The sequence below is a fragment of the Phyllostomus hastatus genome, unplaced genomic scaffold (assembly GCF_019186645.2).
Source record: "Phyllostomus hastatus isolate PE091 unplaced genomic scaffold, TTU_PhHast_1.1 phas_contig_80, whole genome shotgun sequence".
Taxonomy (NCBI): Eukaryota; Metazoa; Chordata; class Mammalia; order Chiroptera; family Phyllostomidae; genus Phyllostomus; species Phyllostomus hastatus.
Genome location: NW_025333960.1, coordinates 3,341,830 through 3,362,920, shown reverse-complemented (window position 1 = coordinate 3,362,920; position 21,091 = coordinate 3,341,830). Strand labels below are relative to the sequence as shown.

The window sequence follows — 21,091 nt, the reverse complement described above, 5'->3', positions numbered from 1 at the left end:
TTTACATCCTCACCAGCACTGTTTGTTGATTTATTGATGGTAGCCATGCTGGCAGGTGTGAGATTGTATTTCATTATGATTTTAATTTGCATCTCTCTGATGATTAGTGACATTGAGCATTTTTCATATGTCTATTGGCCATTAGTATGACCTCTTTGGAGAGGTGTTTATTCAGGTCCTTTGCTCTTTTTTAATTAGGTGGTTTGTCTTTCTGGTGTTGAGTTGTGTAAGTTCTTTATATACAATATTTTGGAAATTAATCCCTTATCAGATAGATCATTGGCAAATATGTGCTAACATACAGTGAGTTCCCTCTTCATTTAGTTAATGGTTTCTTTTTGCCATGCAGAAGCTTTTTAGTTTGATGTAGTCCCATTTGTTTATTTTTCCCGTTGTTTTTCTTGCCCTAGGAGATATATCAGCAAAAATATTACTATGCAAGATGTCTGAGATTTTACTGCCTATGTTTTCTTGTAAGATTTTTATGGTTTTGTGACTTACATTTCAGTCTTTTATCCATTTTGAGTTTATTCTTGTGTATGGTATAAGTTGATAGTCTGGTTTTGTTTGTTTTTTGCATGTGCTTGTCCAATTTTCCCAACACCATTTTTTGAAGAGACTGTTTTTACTCCATCATATGCTCTTGCCTCCTTTGTCAAATATTAATTGGCCATAAAAGTGTGGGTTGATTTCTGGGATCTCCATTCTGTACCATTTATCTTTATGCCTGTTCTTGTGCCAGTACCAGGATCTCTTGATTACAGTGGCTTTGTAGTATAGTTTGATATCCGGTATTGTGATTCTTCCCACTTTGCTCTTTCTTAAGATTGCTAAGATTATTTGGAGTCTCTTTTGGTTCCATATAAAATTTTGGAATATTTGTTTTAGGTCTGTGAAATATGACATTTGCATTTTAATAGGAATTGCATTGAATCTATAGTATGCTCTGGGTAATATGAGCACTTTAATGGTATTAATTCTTCCAATCCATGAACATGGTACATGCTTCCACTTATTTGCATCTTCTATTTCTTTCTTATAGTTCTATAGTTTTCCAAGCATGGGTCTTTTGGAATCTTTTTGTTTCTTTTTTTAAAAGTATATTTTATTGATTATGCTATTACAGCTTTCCCAATTCCGCCCCCCTTATCCCCCCTCTGCCTTGCACCCCCCCAACCCTCCAGCATCCCCCTCCCTCAGTTCATGTCCATGGATTGTACATATAAGTTCTTTGAATTCTCTGTTTCCTACACCATTTTGGCCACTCCCCATCTATTTTATGCCTACCAATTATGCTTCTTATTCCTTGTACCTTTCCCCGCCATTCCTCCCCTCCCACTCCCCACTGATAACCCTCCATGTGATGTCCGTTTCTCTAATTCTGTTCCTGTTTGAGTTGTTTGCTTAGTTTTTGTTTTCGTTTTTTCCTTTAGGTTCATTTGTTGATAGTTGTGAGTTTGTTGTCATTTTACTGTCCATAGCTTTTTTATCTTCTTCAATTTATTCGATAAGTCCCTTTAACATTTCATATAATAAGGGCTTGGTGATGATGAACTCCTTTAACTTGACCTTATCTGGGAAGTGCTTTATCTGACCTTCTATTCTAAATGATAGCTTTGCTGGATAGAGTAATCTTAGATGTAGGTCCTTGCCTTTCATGATATCAAATACTTCTTTCCAGCCCCTTGTTGCCTGCAAGGTTTCTTTTGAGAAATCAGCTGACAGTCTTATGGGAACTCCTTTGTAGGTAACTCTCTCCTTTTCTCTTGCTGCTTTTAAGATTCTCTCTTTATCTTTAATCTTAGGTAAGTTAACGATGATGTGCTTTGGTGTGTTCTTCTTTGGGTCCAAATTCTTTAGAACTCTCTGGGCTTCTTGGACTTCCTAGAAGTCTATTTCCTTTGCCAGATTGGGGACGTTTTCCTTCATTATTTGTTCAAATAAGTTTTCAATTTCTTGCTCTTGTTCTTCTCCTTCTGGCACCCCTATAATTTGGATATTGGAATGTTTAAAGTTGTCCCACAGGTTCCTAATTTTTCTTTATTTTCTTGAATTCTTGTTTCTTCATTCTGTTCTGTTTGGATGATTATTTCTTTTTATTGTTCCAAATCATTTATTTGAGTCCTGATTTCATTCCTGTCACTGTTGGTTCCCTGAATATTTTGCTTTATTTCCCTTTTGGCATCTTTCATTTGCTCTTTTATTTTGCAACCAAGCTCAATCAGTTCTGTGAGCATTTTGATTACCAGGGCTTTGAACTCTCCATCATATAGGTTGGCTATCTCCTCATCACTTAGGTCTCTTTCTGAAGTTTTTTGCTCTGTTCTTTCATTTGGACAATATTTTTTATCTCAGCACAACTGATAAGTTGTAAGGGGGCAGAGCTTTAGGTATTCACTAGGGCAACTGTCTTTCCTGTGCTGTGGCACTATCTGTTGGGGAGGGACCAGAGAGGAACAATGAAGCTCCCCTGCTTGGGTCTAGCCCACTTTCCAACAAACTTGTGTGAGACTGACAGTTTCTCCACTGTGGCAACCCCCGCTATAGTCCACAGCCAGCTCTGAGTCTCAGTTTCCTGTTTACCCAGACCGCCTAGCACAGTCTACCACCTCACCACAGTTTCTCTCACCAACCTCACCTGTGCAGTCTGCCACCTCACCCTGGGTTCTCTCCGCCCACCTGTCTTACCAGTCTGGTTGGTCTGGTTGACTGTTTGTTTTTTTGTTTGTTTGTTTTTTGTTTTTAATTCCTTGATTGTCAGAGTTCCATGCAGTCTGATTTTCTGGCACTTCTGGTTATTTATTGATTTTAGATTGGTTGTTATCCTCCTTTTGGTTGTGTGAGGAAGTGAAGGGTTTCTATCTGTGCCTCCATCTTGGCCAGAACTCTGTTTGTTTCTTGAGATAGGCCTATATGGCTACAAAATTTCCTCTTAGAAGCACTTTTGCTATATTCCATGAATTTTGAAAAGTTGTGTTTTTATTTTTATATGTTTCAGATATACTTTTCTAATTTCCTGTTTCATTTTCTCTTTGATTCATTGGTTATTTAGTGATGTTTAATCTTCATATATTTTAGTTTTTTCCAATTCCTGTCATTGGTTTCTAGTTTTATGTCCTTGTGGTCAGAAAAGATGCTTGTCATGATTTTAATCTTCTTGAGTTTATTGAAACTTATGTGGCCTAAAATGTGATCTATCCTGGAGAATATCCTTTGTGCACTTGAAAAAAAAATATGTGTATTCTGCAGTTTTTAGGTGAAATTATTCTATAAATATCTGTTAAGTTCATCTAGTCTTATCTGACATTTAAAGCCATTATTTTTTAATTAAATTGTCTGTTTGGATGATCTTAGTCATTGATGTGAGTACGGCAAAAATTGCCTAGTATTACTATATTACTTTGGATTTTTCCCTCTATGTCCATTAATCATCATTTTACATATTCAGGTTTTTAAAATTTGCATTGCTATTGTGTGTGTAAATATTAACAATTGTTATATCCTCTTATTGAACTGACCACTTATGTAAATCCTTTTTGTTCTTTTTTGTACTTTTCATTTTTTAAGTCTTTTTGTCTGATAAGAACAGTACTACTTCAGCTCTCTTTTTGTTTCTATTTGCATGAAAAATCTTTTTTCATCTGTTCACTTTCAGTCTGTGTGTGTTTTTCTAATTCAAGTAAGTCTCTTGTAAGAAGCATATAGATGGGTCATGTTTTTAATCCATTCAACCACTCGATGTCTTTTTATTGGAGCATTTAATCCATTTCAATTTTAAGTAAATATTAATAACTATATACTTATTGCCATTTTGTTAAGTTTTATTGGTTGTTTTTAAAGTTCTCTTCTGTTTCTTGCTTCTTCTCTTGATCTCTTCCCTTTTGGTTTGCTGCTGTTCTTTAGTGTTTTCCTTGGGTTCTTTTTTATTTGTTGTTTGTATATCTTTTGTAGGTTTTTTGTGTGTGTGGTTACCATGAGGTTTATGTATATCATTTAATACTGATAGCAGTGTATGTTAAGCTGATAGGCATTTAAGTTTGAATATGCTCTATAAGGACTACATTTTTACTCCCCTTCTATACTCTGTTATTGATTTCATGTTTTAGATATTTTTGTGTGGTATATATCTTAACTACTTATAGTTTTAGTTGAGTTGATACTTTTTTCTTTTAACCTTTGTCATAGCTTTTTAAGTGTTTTTATTTGCTGTACATATTAAATATTTGGCTTTATTGGTGCAATTTTCCCCTTTCTCATATTTTCTTATCTCTGGTCATGGCTTTTCCTTTTTTGCTTAAAGATGCTGTTTAACATTTCTTGTAAAGCTAGTTTAATGGTGATGAACTCTTAAGTTTTTGCTTGTCTGGGAAACTGTATTTTTTCTAGAACAGTGAATGATAACCTTTCTGGGTAAATTATCCTGTATTGTAGTTTCTTTCATTCAGCATTTTATAGATCTTGTGCAGCTCCCTTCTTGCCTGTAAAGTTGCATTTGAGAAATCAGTAGATTTATGGGGTTTCCTTTATATATAACTTGTTATTTTCCTCTTGTTGTATTCAAGTTTTTCTTTCTTTTTTAACTTTTGTCATCTTGATTACAATATGTCTTGGTGTGGATCTCTTTGGGTTCTTCTTATTTGGAGCTCTCTATGGTTTCTGGAAGAAAAGGTCTGTTTCCTTTCCCAGGCTAGGAAAGTTTTCAGGCATTCTTTCTTTAGGTAAAGTTTCCATTCCTTTTTCTCTTTCTTCTTTTGAGATCCCTGTAAAGTGACTTGAGCAATTGATATTACCCTGGAGGTCCCTCAAATTATCCTTGCTACCCTTGTTTATTTGTTTGTTTGTTTTGCTGTTCTGATTTGTTGATTTATACTAGTCTGTCTTCTAGGTTGCTAATCTGTTGTGTTAGATAATCTGCTGTTGATTTCTTCTGATGTAATTTTTATTTCATTTACTGTATTTTTCAAGTCTTCCTGGTTCTTTATTATACTTTCTAACTCTTTGTTGAAGTACACTGTAAGTTTCTCTATACCACTGTCAATTTTGTTGAGCATTCTCATGACCATATCTTTGAATTTTCATCAGGCAAATTACTTATCTTCATTTCCTTAGGGCTTTTTTTCTGGGGATTGTTCTTGTTCCTTTATTTGAAAGATATTCTTCTGCCTTTTCCTCTTCTTTGATTTCCTATGTTTGTTTATATGAATTAGACAACTTGTCTTTCTCTTCCAGTCTTAAAAAGTGGGCTTCTGTAGAATTGGCCTCTGTAAAGGCTGTATGTGCTGTGTGGTTTTGGAAGGCTGGTAAAAGCCAAGCATATGCTTAATGCATCCAAGTAACTGACTTTATGAGCAAGAACAGCTCCTAGTGAGAAGGCCAGATGTATGTAGTAATGCCCTATTTATCTTGCCTGCTCCTGTTTGGGGAACGAAACAGGCTTGGGTAATGTGTCTAGGAACTATTGTAGTAATTTTGCAGGTAGGCTAGAGCACTTGGGTTAAGCCCCTACCCAACCTATGGAGATCAAGGGAGATGTAAATAATGATGCTCACTGGCACTTTTGGCCCTGGAGAATCTTTGCAGTCCCCAGAGAGCCCCCACAGTGCCCCAGCCTTCTTTATGCAGTCTTTTTCTTGTTTGTTGTAAAGAAAATGGTTATCTGGAAAAGAAAGCACTTTGTAGCTTTTATGTGCTGGGTAGTTTTCAGAAGCTTATTGGAACCAGACAGGTACCTATTATGATGCTGGGGCCACTGGCTTGTCAGGCTGGAATGACTCTTGTCAGGAAGGCCAGGTGCATGTCCTAATGCCCTGCTATTCCTGCTAGCTCCCTTTGCTTCAACACTTCAGGCAATGTAGCTGAGAACATGTTGCAGTGATCTTGCAAGTTGGCCAAAACTCTCAAATATATCTCTTGCCCCCATATCCAGGTGGGGGGAAACATAAACATGATGTTCCTTGGTTCTCTCTGTTCAGAGAGTTTCTGCAGCTCCCAGAGGGCTTTTGAGGTTTTCCCAGCCTTTTATTTTCTATTTATTTCTCTTATTTGTTGTTTTTAAGCTGTTTATTCAGCCCTAGGTTGTCAGATTATATATATAATCTGTACCATTGAGTTTGCTCATGGGAGGGAGTAAGTTCAATGTCCTTCTACACCACTATTATATTGTACCTCTTCTCAATTTTCTAAATTAGTTTTCTATTCTCTATTGATCTATCTTTGTTGTAGTCTTTATTATTTCCTTTTATCTGTTAGCTTTGTATTTGGTTTGTTCTGCAAGTTCTATTTCTTTAAGTTGTATAGTTAGATTATTAATTTTTATTTGCTCTTATTTTGAAGTTAGGCATTTAAATATATAAATTTCCCTCTTAGCCTTGCTTTCACTGCAGTTTTTATGTTTGGTATGTTGTGTTTTGTTCTTTGACCCAGTGGTTTTTTAAGGATGTTGGGTTTTAGCCACATATTTGTAAATTTTCCAGCTTACCTTTTTTCATTTATTTCTAACTTAATTCCATTGTGGTCAGAAAATATGTTTTGTATGACTTGGATCTTTTAAAATGTATTAGTTTTCTGGCCTAATATATCCTGTAAAACATTCCATGTACACTTGAGAAGAATGTCTCCTCTACTATTTGGGGTAAAATTTTCTGTATATCTGTTAACTCTAATTGGTGGGTAGTGTTATTCAAATGCTTCATTTCTTTAATGATCTTATTTCTATCTGGTTCTATCTATTATTGATAGTAGGGTATTGACGTCTCCAACTATTATTGTAGAATTATCTATTTTCTCTTTTAATTTTGTTAATTTGGGGCTCTGTTGTTAAGTGTATATATTTTTATATTATATCTTCTTGATGGGTCAATCCTTTTATCAATATTTAACAATGTTCTTTATTGTCTCTTGTAACCCTTTCACTTAGAGTCTATTTTGTCTGACACTAATATAGCTATCCAGATATCTTATGGTATTTTTATGGAATCTCTTCTTTCATCCTTTTACTTTCAACCCCTATGTGTTCCTCTTGTAGACAGCATATAGATGGATCATTTTTAGTACATTCTGTTAATCTCTGCCTACTAACTGGAGAGTTTAATACATTTACATTTAAAGTAAGTACTGTAAGGAATGGCTTCTGTCATTTAATCTTTGCTTTCTTTATGTATACATGTTATTTGTTCCTCAATTATTCTATTCCTTGTTTTGTATTTAGTTGATTTCTTGTATTGTACAATTTTAATTCCCTTCTTTTGTCCTTTTCTGTATACTTTCTAGTTACTACCTTAGTGGTTATCTTTGGGGGTTACAATTAAAACCTTACATATATAAAAACCTTGTATGAATAGTTAAAATTGTGTACAAACACTCTGATTTTATATATCTTTGTCCATCTTTCTTTATATTGTTATTGCCACACATAACATCTCTATATATTATGTTCCCATTAACTTAGATTTGTAATTACTGCTTTACTCATTTGTCTTTTAATTTGTATATAAAAATAGAGGATTTATAAACAAATATACAATCATACTGACTTTAATATTTATCTACATAGTCACCATTACCAGTGTTCTTATTTCATATTATAGCTTTGAGTTACTATCTAGTGTCCTTTCATTTCTGTCTAAAGAACTCCCTTTAGCATTTTTTGTAGGGTACATTTACTGATAAAAAACTCCCTCAGCTTTTGTTAATTTGTAAATGTATTATTTTTCCCTTTACTTTTTATTACTGATTTTAGAGAGAGAAGAAGGGGAAAAGAAAGAAAGGGAGAAGGAGGGGGGAGAGAGAGAGAAACACTGATTTATTGTTCCACTTATTTATGCATTTATTGGTTGATTTTTGCATGTGTCCACTGGGGATTGAACCCAAAGCCTTGGTGTAATACATAACACAATTGAGTTACCCAGCCATGGCCTCTCTTCATTCTTAAAGAATAGTTTTGTCAGATATAGACATCTTTGTTTAGGGGTTTTTCTTTCAGAACTTTAAATATGTCATCCCACTTCTTTCTGGACTCCATGGTTTCTCACGACAAATCTTTAATCTTTAATCAAAGCCGGTAATCTTATTAAGAATTCCTTGTACACCTGGCATAAGAACAGACACATAGAGCAATGGAACAGAATAGAGAGCCCAGAAATAAACCCAAGTCTCTATGGTCAATTAACACTCAAGAAAGGGGGCAGAAGCATAAAATGCAGTAAAAGTAGCCTCCTCAACAAATGGTGTTGGGAGATCTGGACAGCTACATGCAGAAAAAGGAGACTCTATCACCAACTTCCACCATACACAAAAATAAATTCAAGGTGGATAAAAGACTTAAATATAAGTTGTGACACTATAAAAGTCCTAGAGGAGAACATTGGCAGGAAAATCTCAGATATTCCATGCAACAATATTTTTACTGATATGTCCCCTAGAGAAAGGAACATAAAAGAAAGAATAAACAAATGGTATCATCACAATAAAAAGCTTCTGCACAGCTAAAGAAAACAGCATTAAAATGAAAAGAGAACCAACTGTGTGGGAAAACATATTTGGCAATGATACCTCAGACAAGGGTTTTATCTCCAAAATATATAAAGAACTCACACAAGTCTACTCCAGGAAGACAAAAAAATCCAACTAAAAAATGGGCAAAAGATTTAAATAGACACTTCTCCAAGGAGGACATACGAAGGCCCCAGAGACATATGAAAAGATGCTGAGCATCACTAGCCATCAGAGAGATGCAAATTAAAACCACAATGAGACACCATTTCACACTGATGAGAATGGCCATCATAAACAACTCAAGAAACAAGTGTTGGAGAGGATTTGGAGAAAAGGAAACCCTAGTGCACTGTTGGTAGGAATGCAGACTGGTATAGTCACTGTGGAAAACAATATGGAATTTCCTCAGAACACAATATGGAACTGCCTTTTGACACAGCAATTCCACTGCTGGGATTATACCCTAGGAGCCCAGAAACACACACCAACAAAAGAACCTATGCACCCCAATGTTCATAGCAGCACAATTTACAATAGCCAAGTGCTGGAAGCAACCTAAATGCCCATCAGTAAATGAATGGATAAAAAAACTATTGTAAAGCCTTGGCTGGTGTAGCTCGGTGGATTGAGCATGGGCCTGTGAAGTAAATCGTCACCAGATAGATTCCCAGTCAAGGCACATGCCTGGGTTGCCAGCCAGGCCTCCTGTAAGGGGTGTGCAAGGAGCAACCACACATTGATGTTTCTCTCCCTCTCTTTCCTTCCCTTTCCCTGATCTCTAAAAACAAATAAATAAAATCTTTAAAAAAAATTGTGGTGCATTTATGAAAGAATACTATGCAGCAGAAAGAAAGAAGGAGCTCCTACCCTTTGCAACAGCATGGGTGGATCTGGAGTTCATTATGCTAAGTGAAATAAGCCAGGCGGTGAAAGACAAATACCATATGATCTCACTTATAAGTGGAACCTAATCAACAAAACAAACAAGCAACATATAACCAGAGACATTGAAATAAAGAACAAACTGACAGTAACCAGAGGGGAGGTGGGAGGAGACAATGGGGGAAACGGGGAAAAGGTTTTCAGGAACAACTATAAAGAACACATGGGCAAAACCAAAGCGGAGTAGGATCAAAGGTGGGAAGTGGGTATGGCTGGGGTTGGGGGGAGCAATAGGGGGAAAATGGAGACAACTGTACTTGAACAACAATAAAAAATGTGAAAGAAAGAGAATTTCCTGTACACAATGAGTAGACTCTCTGTTGCTGCTTTCAAGATTCTTTCTGTGTTTGATTTTTGACAATTATATTATAATGTGTGTTAGTGATCACTTAGAATTTATCCTATGTGGAGTTCATTGAGCTTCTTGGATGTGCATTGTCATGGCTTTCATCAGTTTTGGAAATTTTTGGTCATTATTTTTTCAAATATTTTTCTTTCTCTTTCTCTGTTCTACTGGAACTCTTTATGTTGGTTTTCTTAATGGTATCCCACAGGTTCCTCAGGTTCTGTTAATTTTTCTTCATTATTCTTTCTATTTCTCTACATAATTTTGATTATCTTCAAGTTGTGGGTGGAACTGTGTCCTTCCAAAATTCATATTTTAAGTCTAAACACCATAATGTGAGTTTATTTATATATAGGGTCATTGCAAATGTAGTTAAAATGAGGTCATATGGAGTAGAGTGTTCCCCAATCCAATATGACATTTGTTGTTATAAATGTCATAACATTATAAATGTCACTATAAGTGGAAATTTTGGATGCAGACACACAAATAGAGAGATCTACAGGTCAAGGCATGTTAAAGTTTGTCACCAATAGCTAGTGGAGAGAGATGAAACAGATTCTTGGTCACAATCCTCAGAATGAGCCAATCTTGCAAAAACCTCGATATCAGACTTCTAGGCACCAGAACTATGAGTCAATAAATTTCTGTTGTTCAAGCCACCCACTTTGCAGTACTTTAGTTCAGCAGCCTTACCAGACCAATACATATGCTTTGTTATTTTTGTTGACAACTGAACATTTTGAGCTTTGTGTAATGTGATAGCTATGGAAATCATATAGTCCCACTCTTTGGGATTTCTGTTTTTTGTTGTTGAAGGTTAGAGCCATCTGTTTGTGACCTTTCCAAACTATTTTGAAAAATATGTATTCCTTATCAAGGGTGGTCACTGAAATTTCTATTCTCTGAGGTCAGCTAGTGACTGAATAAAGACTTTCTTTAATGTCTGTCTGTCAAAGAGAAAAATATAAAAATAAAATAAATTTGCAAAAACAACTGTCATTTTAAATCCCCTGTGGCAGGAAAGCTGCTTCTGACTATGGGAGTTTGAAAGAATGATCAGACTCTGTACCATCTTTTGTAATCAAAATCACTGAGCAATGGTCAAAATACAAAATCTCGAAGTGTAAAGGACAAGGTCCTATAGTCCAGCCTAGAACCAGTAAGCCACACCATGAACACAGGCCACTGTCCCCATGGCTGCCTTGTCTAGGTGCTGGAGATGCAGGATGTTAGCCTCTGCAAGAAACATGGAAATTCGCTGAAATTTCTCAGCCTCTTTCTCAAATTCTTTACGAGATGCTGCAAGTGTTCAACTAGACTCTAGAGTTCCAAAAATAGTTCTTTCAGATGTTCTTGCCAGCTCAATTTTTTCCAATGTTCACTTTCCTTTAATGACCCTCAATCTCCCTGAAGGACAGGTAAAGGCAGCAGATAGGTGATGGCAAGAGATGTTCACTTGAAGATCTTTCTCTAATTGAAGTCTTTACCCACATCCTAGACATCCATCTCCCAGCAAAAGTACTTTCAACCCGGTGTCTGGGTCTCCTCACTGCCTGGATCTAGTTTCTGCCGTGTATGGCTCATAGTCCACCTTCATTGGAAGCTTCTGGACTTGGAAGACTCAGACTCCAGAATTGGAACTGCTATTGTTGGTTCCAAAGATGATACTGGCAAAGGCATTCTTCTTCAGCTTGTCCAATCACTGAAACATTCCAGTGATGAGGTTGCAGCTTATGATGGTCTGGGTGAGCTCTTTGAGGAAGCAGTACTCAGAGTACCACAGAGACTAGCAATCCTTACCAAAGTGCTCCCCAAAATATGACAGCACCACTATGAGTGTGTCCTCATTGGAGTCCTTGCACTTAAATTCGCCCAATACAAAGGTACTCTTGGGCAGGTGAGCAAAGGGCTTCTTGGCCTTTGACTCAGCAGCCAGCATCTGCTTACATTCGTCCATCTCCACGTTAGGAGCATGAACAGCTAGCTGCCTTTCTCTCCTGTTTCTGCTCAGCCTGGCGTTTCTGCTTCTCCTCTCAAGAGCCTTAATCCTTCCATGGGCTGTCCTTTTTAGTCTGGCTCTAAACTCTTTTTAGCATCTAACTGAGCCATCTTCTCACAGAGTGTCACCTCCCCCAAGACAGCATGGAACTGGGGCTGGTTAATACAGGATAGGGACCAATGGTTGGTATCAGGGAAGGCCTGGTGGAAAGAAGGCTCTAGGGCCTCTTTATAGGGCCACAACATGGTGCAGACAATTGTGATGTCAGCCAGTGTCACATGTTCATCCACCAAAGAAGTCCATGTCTTTAGGTGAGCATCCATCAACCACAGAATTCACCTAGCCTCACCCTTTGCATTCTTTGTGGTCTGCTTGTAGTGGAGCATGATACCCAAGGTGAGGAGCCCCAGGTTGCTGTCAGCAAAGCTTATCCTCTGTACCACCTGGGCTGCTGCCTCTGCACTACTTCCCCACAGCTCCTCATTGTTCACATAGTAGGTGATGACATGGCTCTCAAACACACAGAATCCATCGTCATCTTCAAATACTGGAATCTTGCTGGCAGGAAATTTGTGGAGAAATTCAGAGATGTGATTGATTTGGTCAAATAGAAGTGGGGTGGTGTGGAGAGCATGCAGACCTGAACCACACTGTCCTGAACGCAATGAGGGCCTTAAAGGCCCTCTAGTATTCTGGATATGTGTCCACAGCCCCAGCTGCCATGGTGATCCCACAGAGAAAAGGGTACTGGCTCAATCATTGTTTTAGTGGAGAGACAGATTCCTAAAGCTTCCTACTCTATGATACTCCTGTTCATCCATCTTTATTGCAGAATGATATTCCATGGTGTGGATGTACCACCATTTGTTTAACCAGTTACCTATTGAAAGACATTTCAGTTGTTTTCAGTGTGGGAGCTATTAATAATAAAGCTGCTATAAATGCTTGTATATATACAGAAATGAACATGAGTCTTCATTTCTCTGGAATAAATGCCAATTCATTGGTTTTAATTTCTTCTATCATATTTTGTATTTCTAATAGTTGTCTTTTGGTTCTCTGATGTTACTTCTGATCATATATCCTATTATCTGTTTATGATTGTAAACCATTATCCCTAAAGATATCTGCATTATTCCTGTTTCTTTCAGGTCTGCTAATCTTCAATTTTCTACTCATATTAAATGTTGAGAATTAAAAAGATGTCTGATTTGGAAAGTGATGGAACTATTCTACATCTTGAATATAATAGTGGTTTTATAACTGTGTTTGTATAAACTGATAGAGTTGTACACCTCATCCAATAAGTTGGAGACCTCGTCCATATTGGTGATTTGGGACAGCTGAAAGTTGTAAGTCTTGAAGACTGATAATATAAGAATGAAATTCCAAAGTTTGATTTTCATTGGCTGCTGGAAGCTTTGGGGCAAGTTTTGTTCATGTCCTCATGCTCAAACCTTCTCTCTTCATAAAGTTAAAAATGCCATTTAGGTGTCTCTGAGAAATCATCAATGATTTTTTTCTCATGCAATCCTTTTACCTTCTGGTAGCATCTTGGTTGGAATAGAGATCCCAGTTTGATGCTGCTCCAGAAACCACCTCCTGTTCCACCTCTGGTCTCTTTGGAGGTTTCCCTTGCATTGTCTTCTTCTGTTCTGGCATCTGAAGAAGCTTTTCTTCCTGTTGCCCCACAATCTGATGACACTCCCTGTAGAAGGAGGTCTGAAGTTTCTCTAAGGAGTTCTGTTGCCATGCTTTTTAGCATATTTAATAGCTTTTAGCTTAAAGCTTGCAGTATACAAAAACCATTTTTGACACTTTCCAAGGGATTTTCCAATAATTTCTCCCACTTACAGTGTACAAAGAGAAATGCTGTGCTGTTCACCCTATGATAATAAAGTCAGCATCACCTATGTTATCAAGTGCATAACAATCAGCATCATCTGTCTTACTCTGCAGATAACAATATGTCACTCTTTGTTTCATTTTGTTGAATCATTGTCTGAAACTGCTTTCATTGCAAGTTTGTCATAAGTTCAACAAAACTGATTACTGTATTCCAGGGTGTTATTTTGCATATGGATATAGTTATTGCTTTCTAGAGTTACACTTTCAATGTGTAAGCATAAATAAAAGAATTAAAAACATTTATATAGATATGAAATTAGTGCTACCCATGTATAGTGTGTTTCCTTATTTTTCCCTAAAAAATTTGGGCAAAAAAGTGCATATTACACACAGCAAAATATGGGTAATTTTTGAGGCTTTGATGATTTTGATGTAAAGCTGGATTGGTTTCTTGACATTCTCCATATCTCCTTAGAACTTTTTCGATCTGTTGGGTAATTTCTGCTCGTCTTTCCAAAATTTTACTGATGTTTGTTTCCTCTGCTTCCTCTGAAAGAAATTAAATAATACCTAAATAAATGGCAGAGGGAATAATCATGTTTAAGGATTGGAAGATTTAATATAGTTGAAATGGCAATACTACCTAAAATGTTCTATAGATTCAATACAATCCCTATAGAAATCCCATTGGTTTTGTGCAGAAATGAAAAAGCTGATTCTGAAACTCACATAGAATTTCCAGGGACCCTGGATAGTTAAAGTAATCTTGAAATAGCAAAACATAGTTGAAGGATTCATACTTCTTGATTTTAAAACTTGTTACATATTGCAGTAAGAAAAAATGTGGTGACAGAATAAGGACAGAGATCAATGGAATAGAATTGAGAGTCTAGAAATAAATCCATGATTTATAGCTAACTAATTTTTGACAGGGTGCCAAGACCATTTGATGGGAATAGAATAGTTTCTTGAGCAAATAGTGCTGGAACAAGTGGATGGCTATATGTGAAAGAATGAAATTGGACTATTACTTCACATGATACACAATAATTAACTCAACATGGATCTCAAGCCTATATATAAGACTCTTTAAAAAAGGCTTCTAAACTATGAAATTTTTTCATGGAAACATAAGTTTAAATCTTCATGACCTTAGATTATGCAAAGTTTTTAAAAATATGACATAAATAGCTCAAGCGACCAAAGAATAAATAGATAAACTGGGCCTCATCAAAATTAAAACCTTTTGTACTTCAAAGAAACTATCAAGAGAATCAAAATATAACCCACAGAATAAGAGAAAATATTTCAGAACATATATCTGATAAGGGCTTAATATCAAAAAGAACTTTTATAAGCCAACAATAAAAAAAACAAAACATTTAAAAATGGGCAAGAACTCGAATAGATGTTTTACCAAAGCAGATATACAATGGTTGGTCAATAAACAAATAAAAAATACTCAGACTAGACATTTTGGAAATGAAAATCAAAACCACAATGATCCCTGGCTGGTGTAGAGTGTCATCCCATAACTGAAAGGTTGTGGGTTTAAGTCCTGATCAGGGTACATATCTAGGTTACTGGTTTAATCCTTAGTCCGGGTGCATATGGGAGGCAACCAAGCAATGTTTCTCTCTTATATTGATGCTTCTCTTTCTCCCTTACTCTCTCCCCTCTTCTCCTCTCAAAGCAATGAAAAAATGTCCTCATATGAGGATAAAAACAAAACCCACAATGAGGTACCACTTCACACCCATTAGGATGGCTATTGTCAATAAAAGAAAAATAACTGCTGGTGAGGATATGGAAAAATCAGAACCCTCGTACTGCTGGTGGAAATGTAATATGGTGCAGCTGCCCTGGAAAACAGTTTGGTGGTTCCTAAAAAAATTAAACATAAAATTACCATATGATCCAATATACCCCCCAAAATTGAAAACTGAAATTGGGAACTCAAAAAGAAACTTATACATCAATATTCATTGAAGCATTATTTACAATGGCTGCAAGATGGAAACAATTCAAATGTCCATCCATAGAGAAACACAGATGAATGGATAAACACAGTGTGGTATATCCATACTATGGAATATTATTATCAATAAAAATAAATAAAGTTCTGATGTATGCTGCAAAATGGATAAACTTTATTAACTTTAGAATAAGTAAAGTAAGCCAGATGCAAAAGGACAAATATTGTGTGATTCCACCTATATGAAATATCTAAAATAGACAAATTTACAGAGATAAAAATAGAGGTTACCAGGCACTGTTGAGGGGAGGTGGGAAGTTGGGAGTTATTGTATAATGAATCCAGGGTTTGTCTTTGGGGTGATGAATGTTTTGGAACTGGGTGGAGTGGTGGTTGCACAACCTTGTGAATGTACTAAATGACACTAGCCTGTATGTTTTTAAATGGTTACTTTTTGTTATATGAATTTACTGACACACACAGGTGTGTGAAACTAGAAAATCTTTGTTGCCAGAAAACAAGGAAGTGATCAAAGAATTATGAGAACATATCAAAATGCCATAAAAATAGCTTGAAGTGGTCAAATTGGGGACAATTTGTGTTTTGTTAGTCCTATGAAATATTACTCAGCCATAGAAAGGAACAAACTACTGGTATCCACAATAAGAAGTCTCAAATGCATCATGCTAAATGCACAAATGAGCCACTAAAGACTAGGTAGATCATGATTGCATTTGCAAAATTATGTTGATGGAAACAGAGCAGTTATTGCCACTGGTCACTATTTAGTGGGAACTAATTGGCTCCAAATGGGCATGAAGTAATATTTTTAGAATTATGGAATTGTTCTGCATCAGTATAATGATCTGTCTGGTGACTACCTCAATAAAACTGGTGAAAATAACAATATATTGCCTGTAGTTGAAAGAGATTTACATAGAAACATGAATTCCTCGTTTGGGAGGTCTTGTCCCCCAGGGGCTCACATTGCCAGGTGGCAATAGAGGGAAGGTGAGTGGAGCCTGCCTCCTTGCCTGGGCCCCCTTTGCATGGGCCTCTGCTTTCCTGACAATGTTAGCAATTGGCCCCAAAGGCATCCAAGTTTGAGACCCTTGATTTATAAAAAATTTTGCCTGACTCCTAAATGGATTACAGAGAAGAAAAAAAGTTAAGCAGTGCTAGAATAAGAGCTGTGGGCCATAGCCCGCCAGCTGCCTGTTCTAAGTCTGCAGAAGACCACAGCCCTTACCTAAAACCCCTGTGGCAGCACAAGCCTTGCCTAGCCCTTCCCCGAAGTGGTGGAGCTGGCTGTCTAGTGCCATCATGTGATGACTACAGGGAAGAGCAGCAGTGGGCTTACAGCAAGCCTCCTTTTGGAATTTAGCCCTTTGAGATTTCCAACCTCTGGAGATGGGCATCTCTGCGGTTTAGGAAGCCCATGCATTCTGGTAAAGGCGTGTTTGGGTTGGAGTGATGATGAACTAGGTACACTGGAGCTTAAACCAGTTGTGCCCTCAGAGTTTCTGAAGCTTCATATCCAGCACAGGTGCAAAGAGGTTTCAAGTGTTCACATCAAGTGGGGATAAAACCCTGTCTTAACATTTTTTCCTTTCAAAATTTTTTTTTCCTGAAGTTATGGTTGTGAGCCAAGATTTTGCCTGGATAATGAGGTTTGTTTTAAGAAGAGTGAGAGATAATTCAATCCTCCCTTCCGCCCCCACCTAAAAGGCTGCCAGAAAGGCAGTCACACCTAGGTCTTGGGAGCTTGAATCCTGCCCAAAATTCTAATCTTAGGCCTGAGAGTCCATTAAAGAAAAAAATGTAAACTGCATGTCATTAAACATAGTAACCCAAGTTCAACTTTGGAGGTAGAACTCTTGTGTGTGCAGTGGCAGTGCTGGCTGAGGCCAGTGAGAGAACCCCTCTCAAACGGGAGTCTGGCTTGTGACTGCAGGGACATTTGATATTGTTGACACTTTCCTTGTGTAAAGTCCTCTTTTCATCTCCAAACTTGTGTCTGCATTCACAGTGCTTGGTGAGGCCCTGGGCCACAGACTGTACCCTCTGGGACTATGGTGTCCAGAGAACCTGCCTCCTCACAAAAGAGGTGATGACACAAAGTCCCCAGTTGCAGATAGCCTGCAGTGTGACAAGATAGGACTTCCACTTCTTATCCCAATACACCAGAGCTGGATGGCACTTGAAAGGTTTGGAATATGCTGAGCTTGTTTTTGGAGTCTAGCAGGAACAGGTGGGTAATCTTCGTATTTGGCTGCTCTGTCCTTGCATGGTGGTGGTCCAAGAAGCTAGATCAGCAGGTGCGGGGAGGAGCCATATATGAATGAACAACCATAGTAGCCACGGCCAGAGTAGTGAAAGCAGTCTGGGGTGATGGAGGTAGAGCTGCGACCACCAGTTCTGACGTGGTTCACAAAAGCAGGGGGACTCAACCACTGAGTATTGGCATATTCCCAACATACTTCTACCCCATAGGCAGCTCCTGGCCCTCTCTGAGGGGTCCTCGTATTTTCAGCTGTCAATTGGTGACACTAGCAGTACCTGCTTGCTAGGGTTATCTGAGGAATAGGTGAGGTTAGGGGGTGAAGGGCACTGCTGAATGTCTGGCAGCAGTCATCCTCCTCTATCCCATCCATGCTCGCAAATCTCTGAGACTCACGATTTGCATTTTAGCATTTGCTATTATGTTATTTTATGCAAGTAATGCACGTGTGGTCTAAAGAGCAAACACAGTGTGGTTCAAACACAAAGACTTTGCCATTGTCTGGGGACATGCTCAGGGACCCTGCTCCAGGCCAGACAGTGGCAAAAGCACTGGAAGGCTGGCTGACATGTCTTCCTCCATCTCCTCCTAAACTGCACCACTGCTAAAGGGAGTAAGGAATCACTCTCCATCATGTTGTGAATATTGCCGAACAACTTGACATATGTGAAAGAGCAGAGGCCACAGCTCACAGTAGGGAGCTTCCTGACAGGGAGTACCATGGGGCCAAGGGCACTCACCTCCTATCAGTCAGGCCCTTACAGGAATCACCAGGAACTGCTCCAGGGGCCAGGAGAATTTCAGGAGGGAACAACTCACAAAGGTGAGGCAGGGTGAAGGGACAAAGTGTACAATGGGCCTTTCTTAGCACCTGCTGTCAGAGGGCAGGAGGTAATTGCAACTGTGTAAGAGGGGCTGCCTGAGGGGCATGCACTCTGCTGGGCCTAGGGAACCCTGCAGGATGCCCACTCCCCCTGACATCCAGCTGGCACCTCCCACCAGTTGGACCCAGCAGGAAGCCGTGCCTGGAGTCCTAGTGATGGGACCTAGGGCAGGTAAAGGTGTGGGGGTGTCTGTGGAGTGAACAGAGACACATTGTTATTTTGCTCTAGGACTTACTTTGCTGGACTTGACCTCAGCAGACAGGTAGGTATGTTTCATACGTGGGTCCATGAGACAAGTGAGGCTGGTTCTCCCTGATATTCAACTTCAAACTAAAGTCCAGGCTTCTCATAGTAGGTCTTCATTGACCACCTCAGTTAATGTCCTGTCAAATGTCCCTTGTCCACTAGTTAATGGAGGTGATTTCATCCTTCTTACTGAGAAAACTATTTTCAACTAACCATGTTTGTGAATCTTAGACATAGTACTTGTATTCCACTGTTGGCATTTGGTGCATTGTTTTGCACTAGTAATATAAGTGTGCAGCTTAAAGAGATTTATACAAAATACCACAGTTCTCTGCAGAGCTTTGCCCTTTCTCCCAAGGACCCTTTCCAGAGCAGCAACCCTGCTTTAGCTGTTTCTTTCAGCATTTCTGTATCAGCATGTTACTAAGCCATTTGGGAATAGTGCTATCCATCAATTCTATTTCATTTACCATTTATTGGTGTCTATTTTGAGAAAGGACTCAGTTTTCCCATCATAAGTTGAAAATATTGTAATTCAAAAATGCATTAAATACACCTAACCTACCCAACATCATAGCTTAGTCTACTCTACCTTAAACATGTTTGGACCACTTACATTAGCTTACATTTGGGCACATTTAAGGTACGCTAGACTAAGCTACTTCAGACAAAATGATGGCTCGGGTGTTGAAAGAGCCTAGAACTATGGTAAATATGTTAAATGGTCTAAAGTAAAAAAGTGGATGTTGTGTGTGAACATATAAAAAACCATAAACTAAGAATCCATTTAATGGGTTTAACAGTAGGTTGGACACAGCAGAGTAAAGAATCAGTGAAGCTAAAGACAAGTCTATCCAAACTGAATTACAATGATTCAAACAGAATAGAGGGAAAAATGCTATACATCTGAGATCTGTAGGATCTCAACAAAAAGTCTAATGCACATGTAATTGGAATTCTAGAAGGAGAGGAACGAGAATGGATAGAAGAAATATTTGAGAAGGCAATGGCTGAGAATTTTTCCAATATTGGTGTAAGATATCAACCCACAAATATAAGAAGTTTAGCAAAGCTGAAGCAGGGTAAGTACAAAGAAAAACATACAGGCAAATAAAAGCCAAACTGCTGAAAATTCAAGAGAAAGTAAAAATCTTGAAAGCAATCAAAGAAAAAAAAAGAGTACATCTGTGCAGGAGGAACCAATGAGAATGGCAGTTGAGGTCTTATCAGTAACAATGGAAAACAAGAAGTTGGTGGAAATTCCTTAAAGTGCTAAAAGGAAAAAACGGTATCAAGCTAGATTTCTCTATCTGGCAAAAATACCCCTCAAAAATGAAATTGAAATAAAGGCATTTATAGGTAGACAAAACTGAGGAAATTAGTCTCTAGTAGACCTGAGAAAATGCTACAGACATTAAGACAGGTAAAACTGAGTTGGATATTTTTTTATTTGCAACACAAATGGAAATGTTTTAACTTCTTAGAAATCAATATGTAAACATGGGTCCCAGAGCCTAGTTAGAAGGCATGTAAGCTTCCCCTAGCAGGAGGTTAGAAAGGTGGTCCATAGCGCCAGGCAGAAAGCAGCAGAGGAGCAATCTGAGGCCCAGATGCTCCCAAGCGAGGTAGATGGAGTCCATCAGCTACCTGCTGTATGAACTGTCTCAAAGTAGATGAGGCAAAGCCTTATGTTCCCAAATAAACCATATTAGGATTAGCTGGGGAACAGTCTGATCCCCGGATCTTTATATTGATGGCCACACCAGGGACTGCAGCTGAGAGCTTTGCCTGAACTGCTTGAAAAACTTGAGCATGTTCTCTGATCACCTATCACAAGGAAATTCTAAGTGAAGGTGGGTCCTGGCCTTTAAATGTATACATCTTTCAAACTTAAGGTTTATTTTTAAGGCAATTTTAATGAATGGAAGAAATCAGACAAATTATGCTACCTTTTCCCTAAAAGGTAAAACATCCTGATCATACTAAATATAAACAGAGCCCTAATCTACAAACTTATTAACATTCTTTTCTGCTGCTTCAATGAAGTGGAAAAAAGCAGCATTTGGAGTCAACA

General features: G+C 37.9%; 1 pseudogene; it reads right to left on the bottom strand.

The window, feature by feature from the left end:
- Positions 1-11,278: 11,278 nt before the first annotated feature.
- LOC123826310 lies at positions 11,279-12,506 on the bottom strand (annotated as a pseudogene).
- Between the last annotated feature and the right edge of the window lie 8,585 nt (positions 12,507-21,091).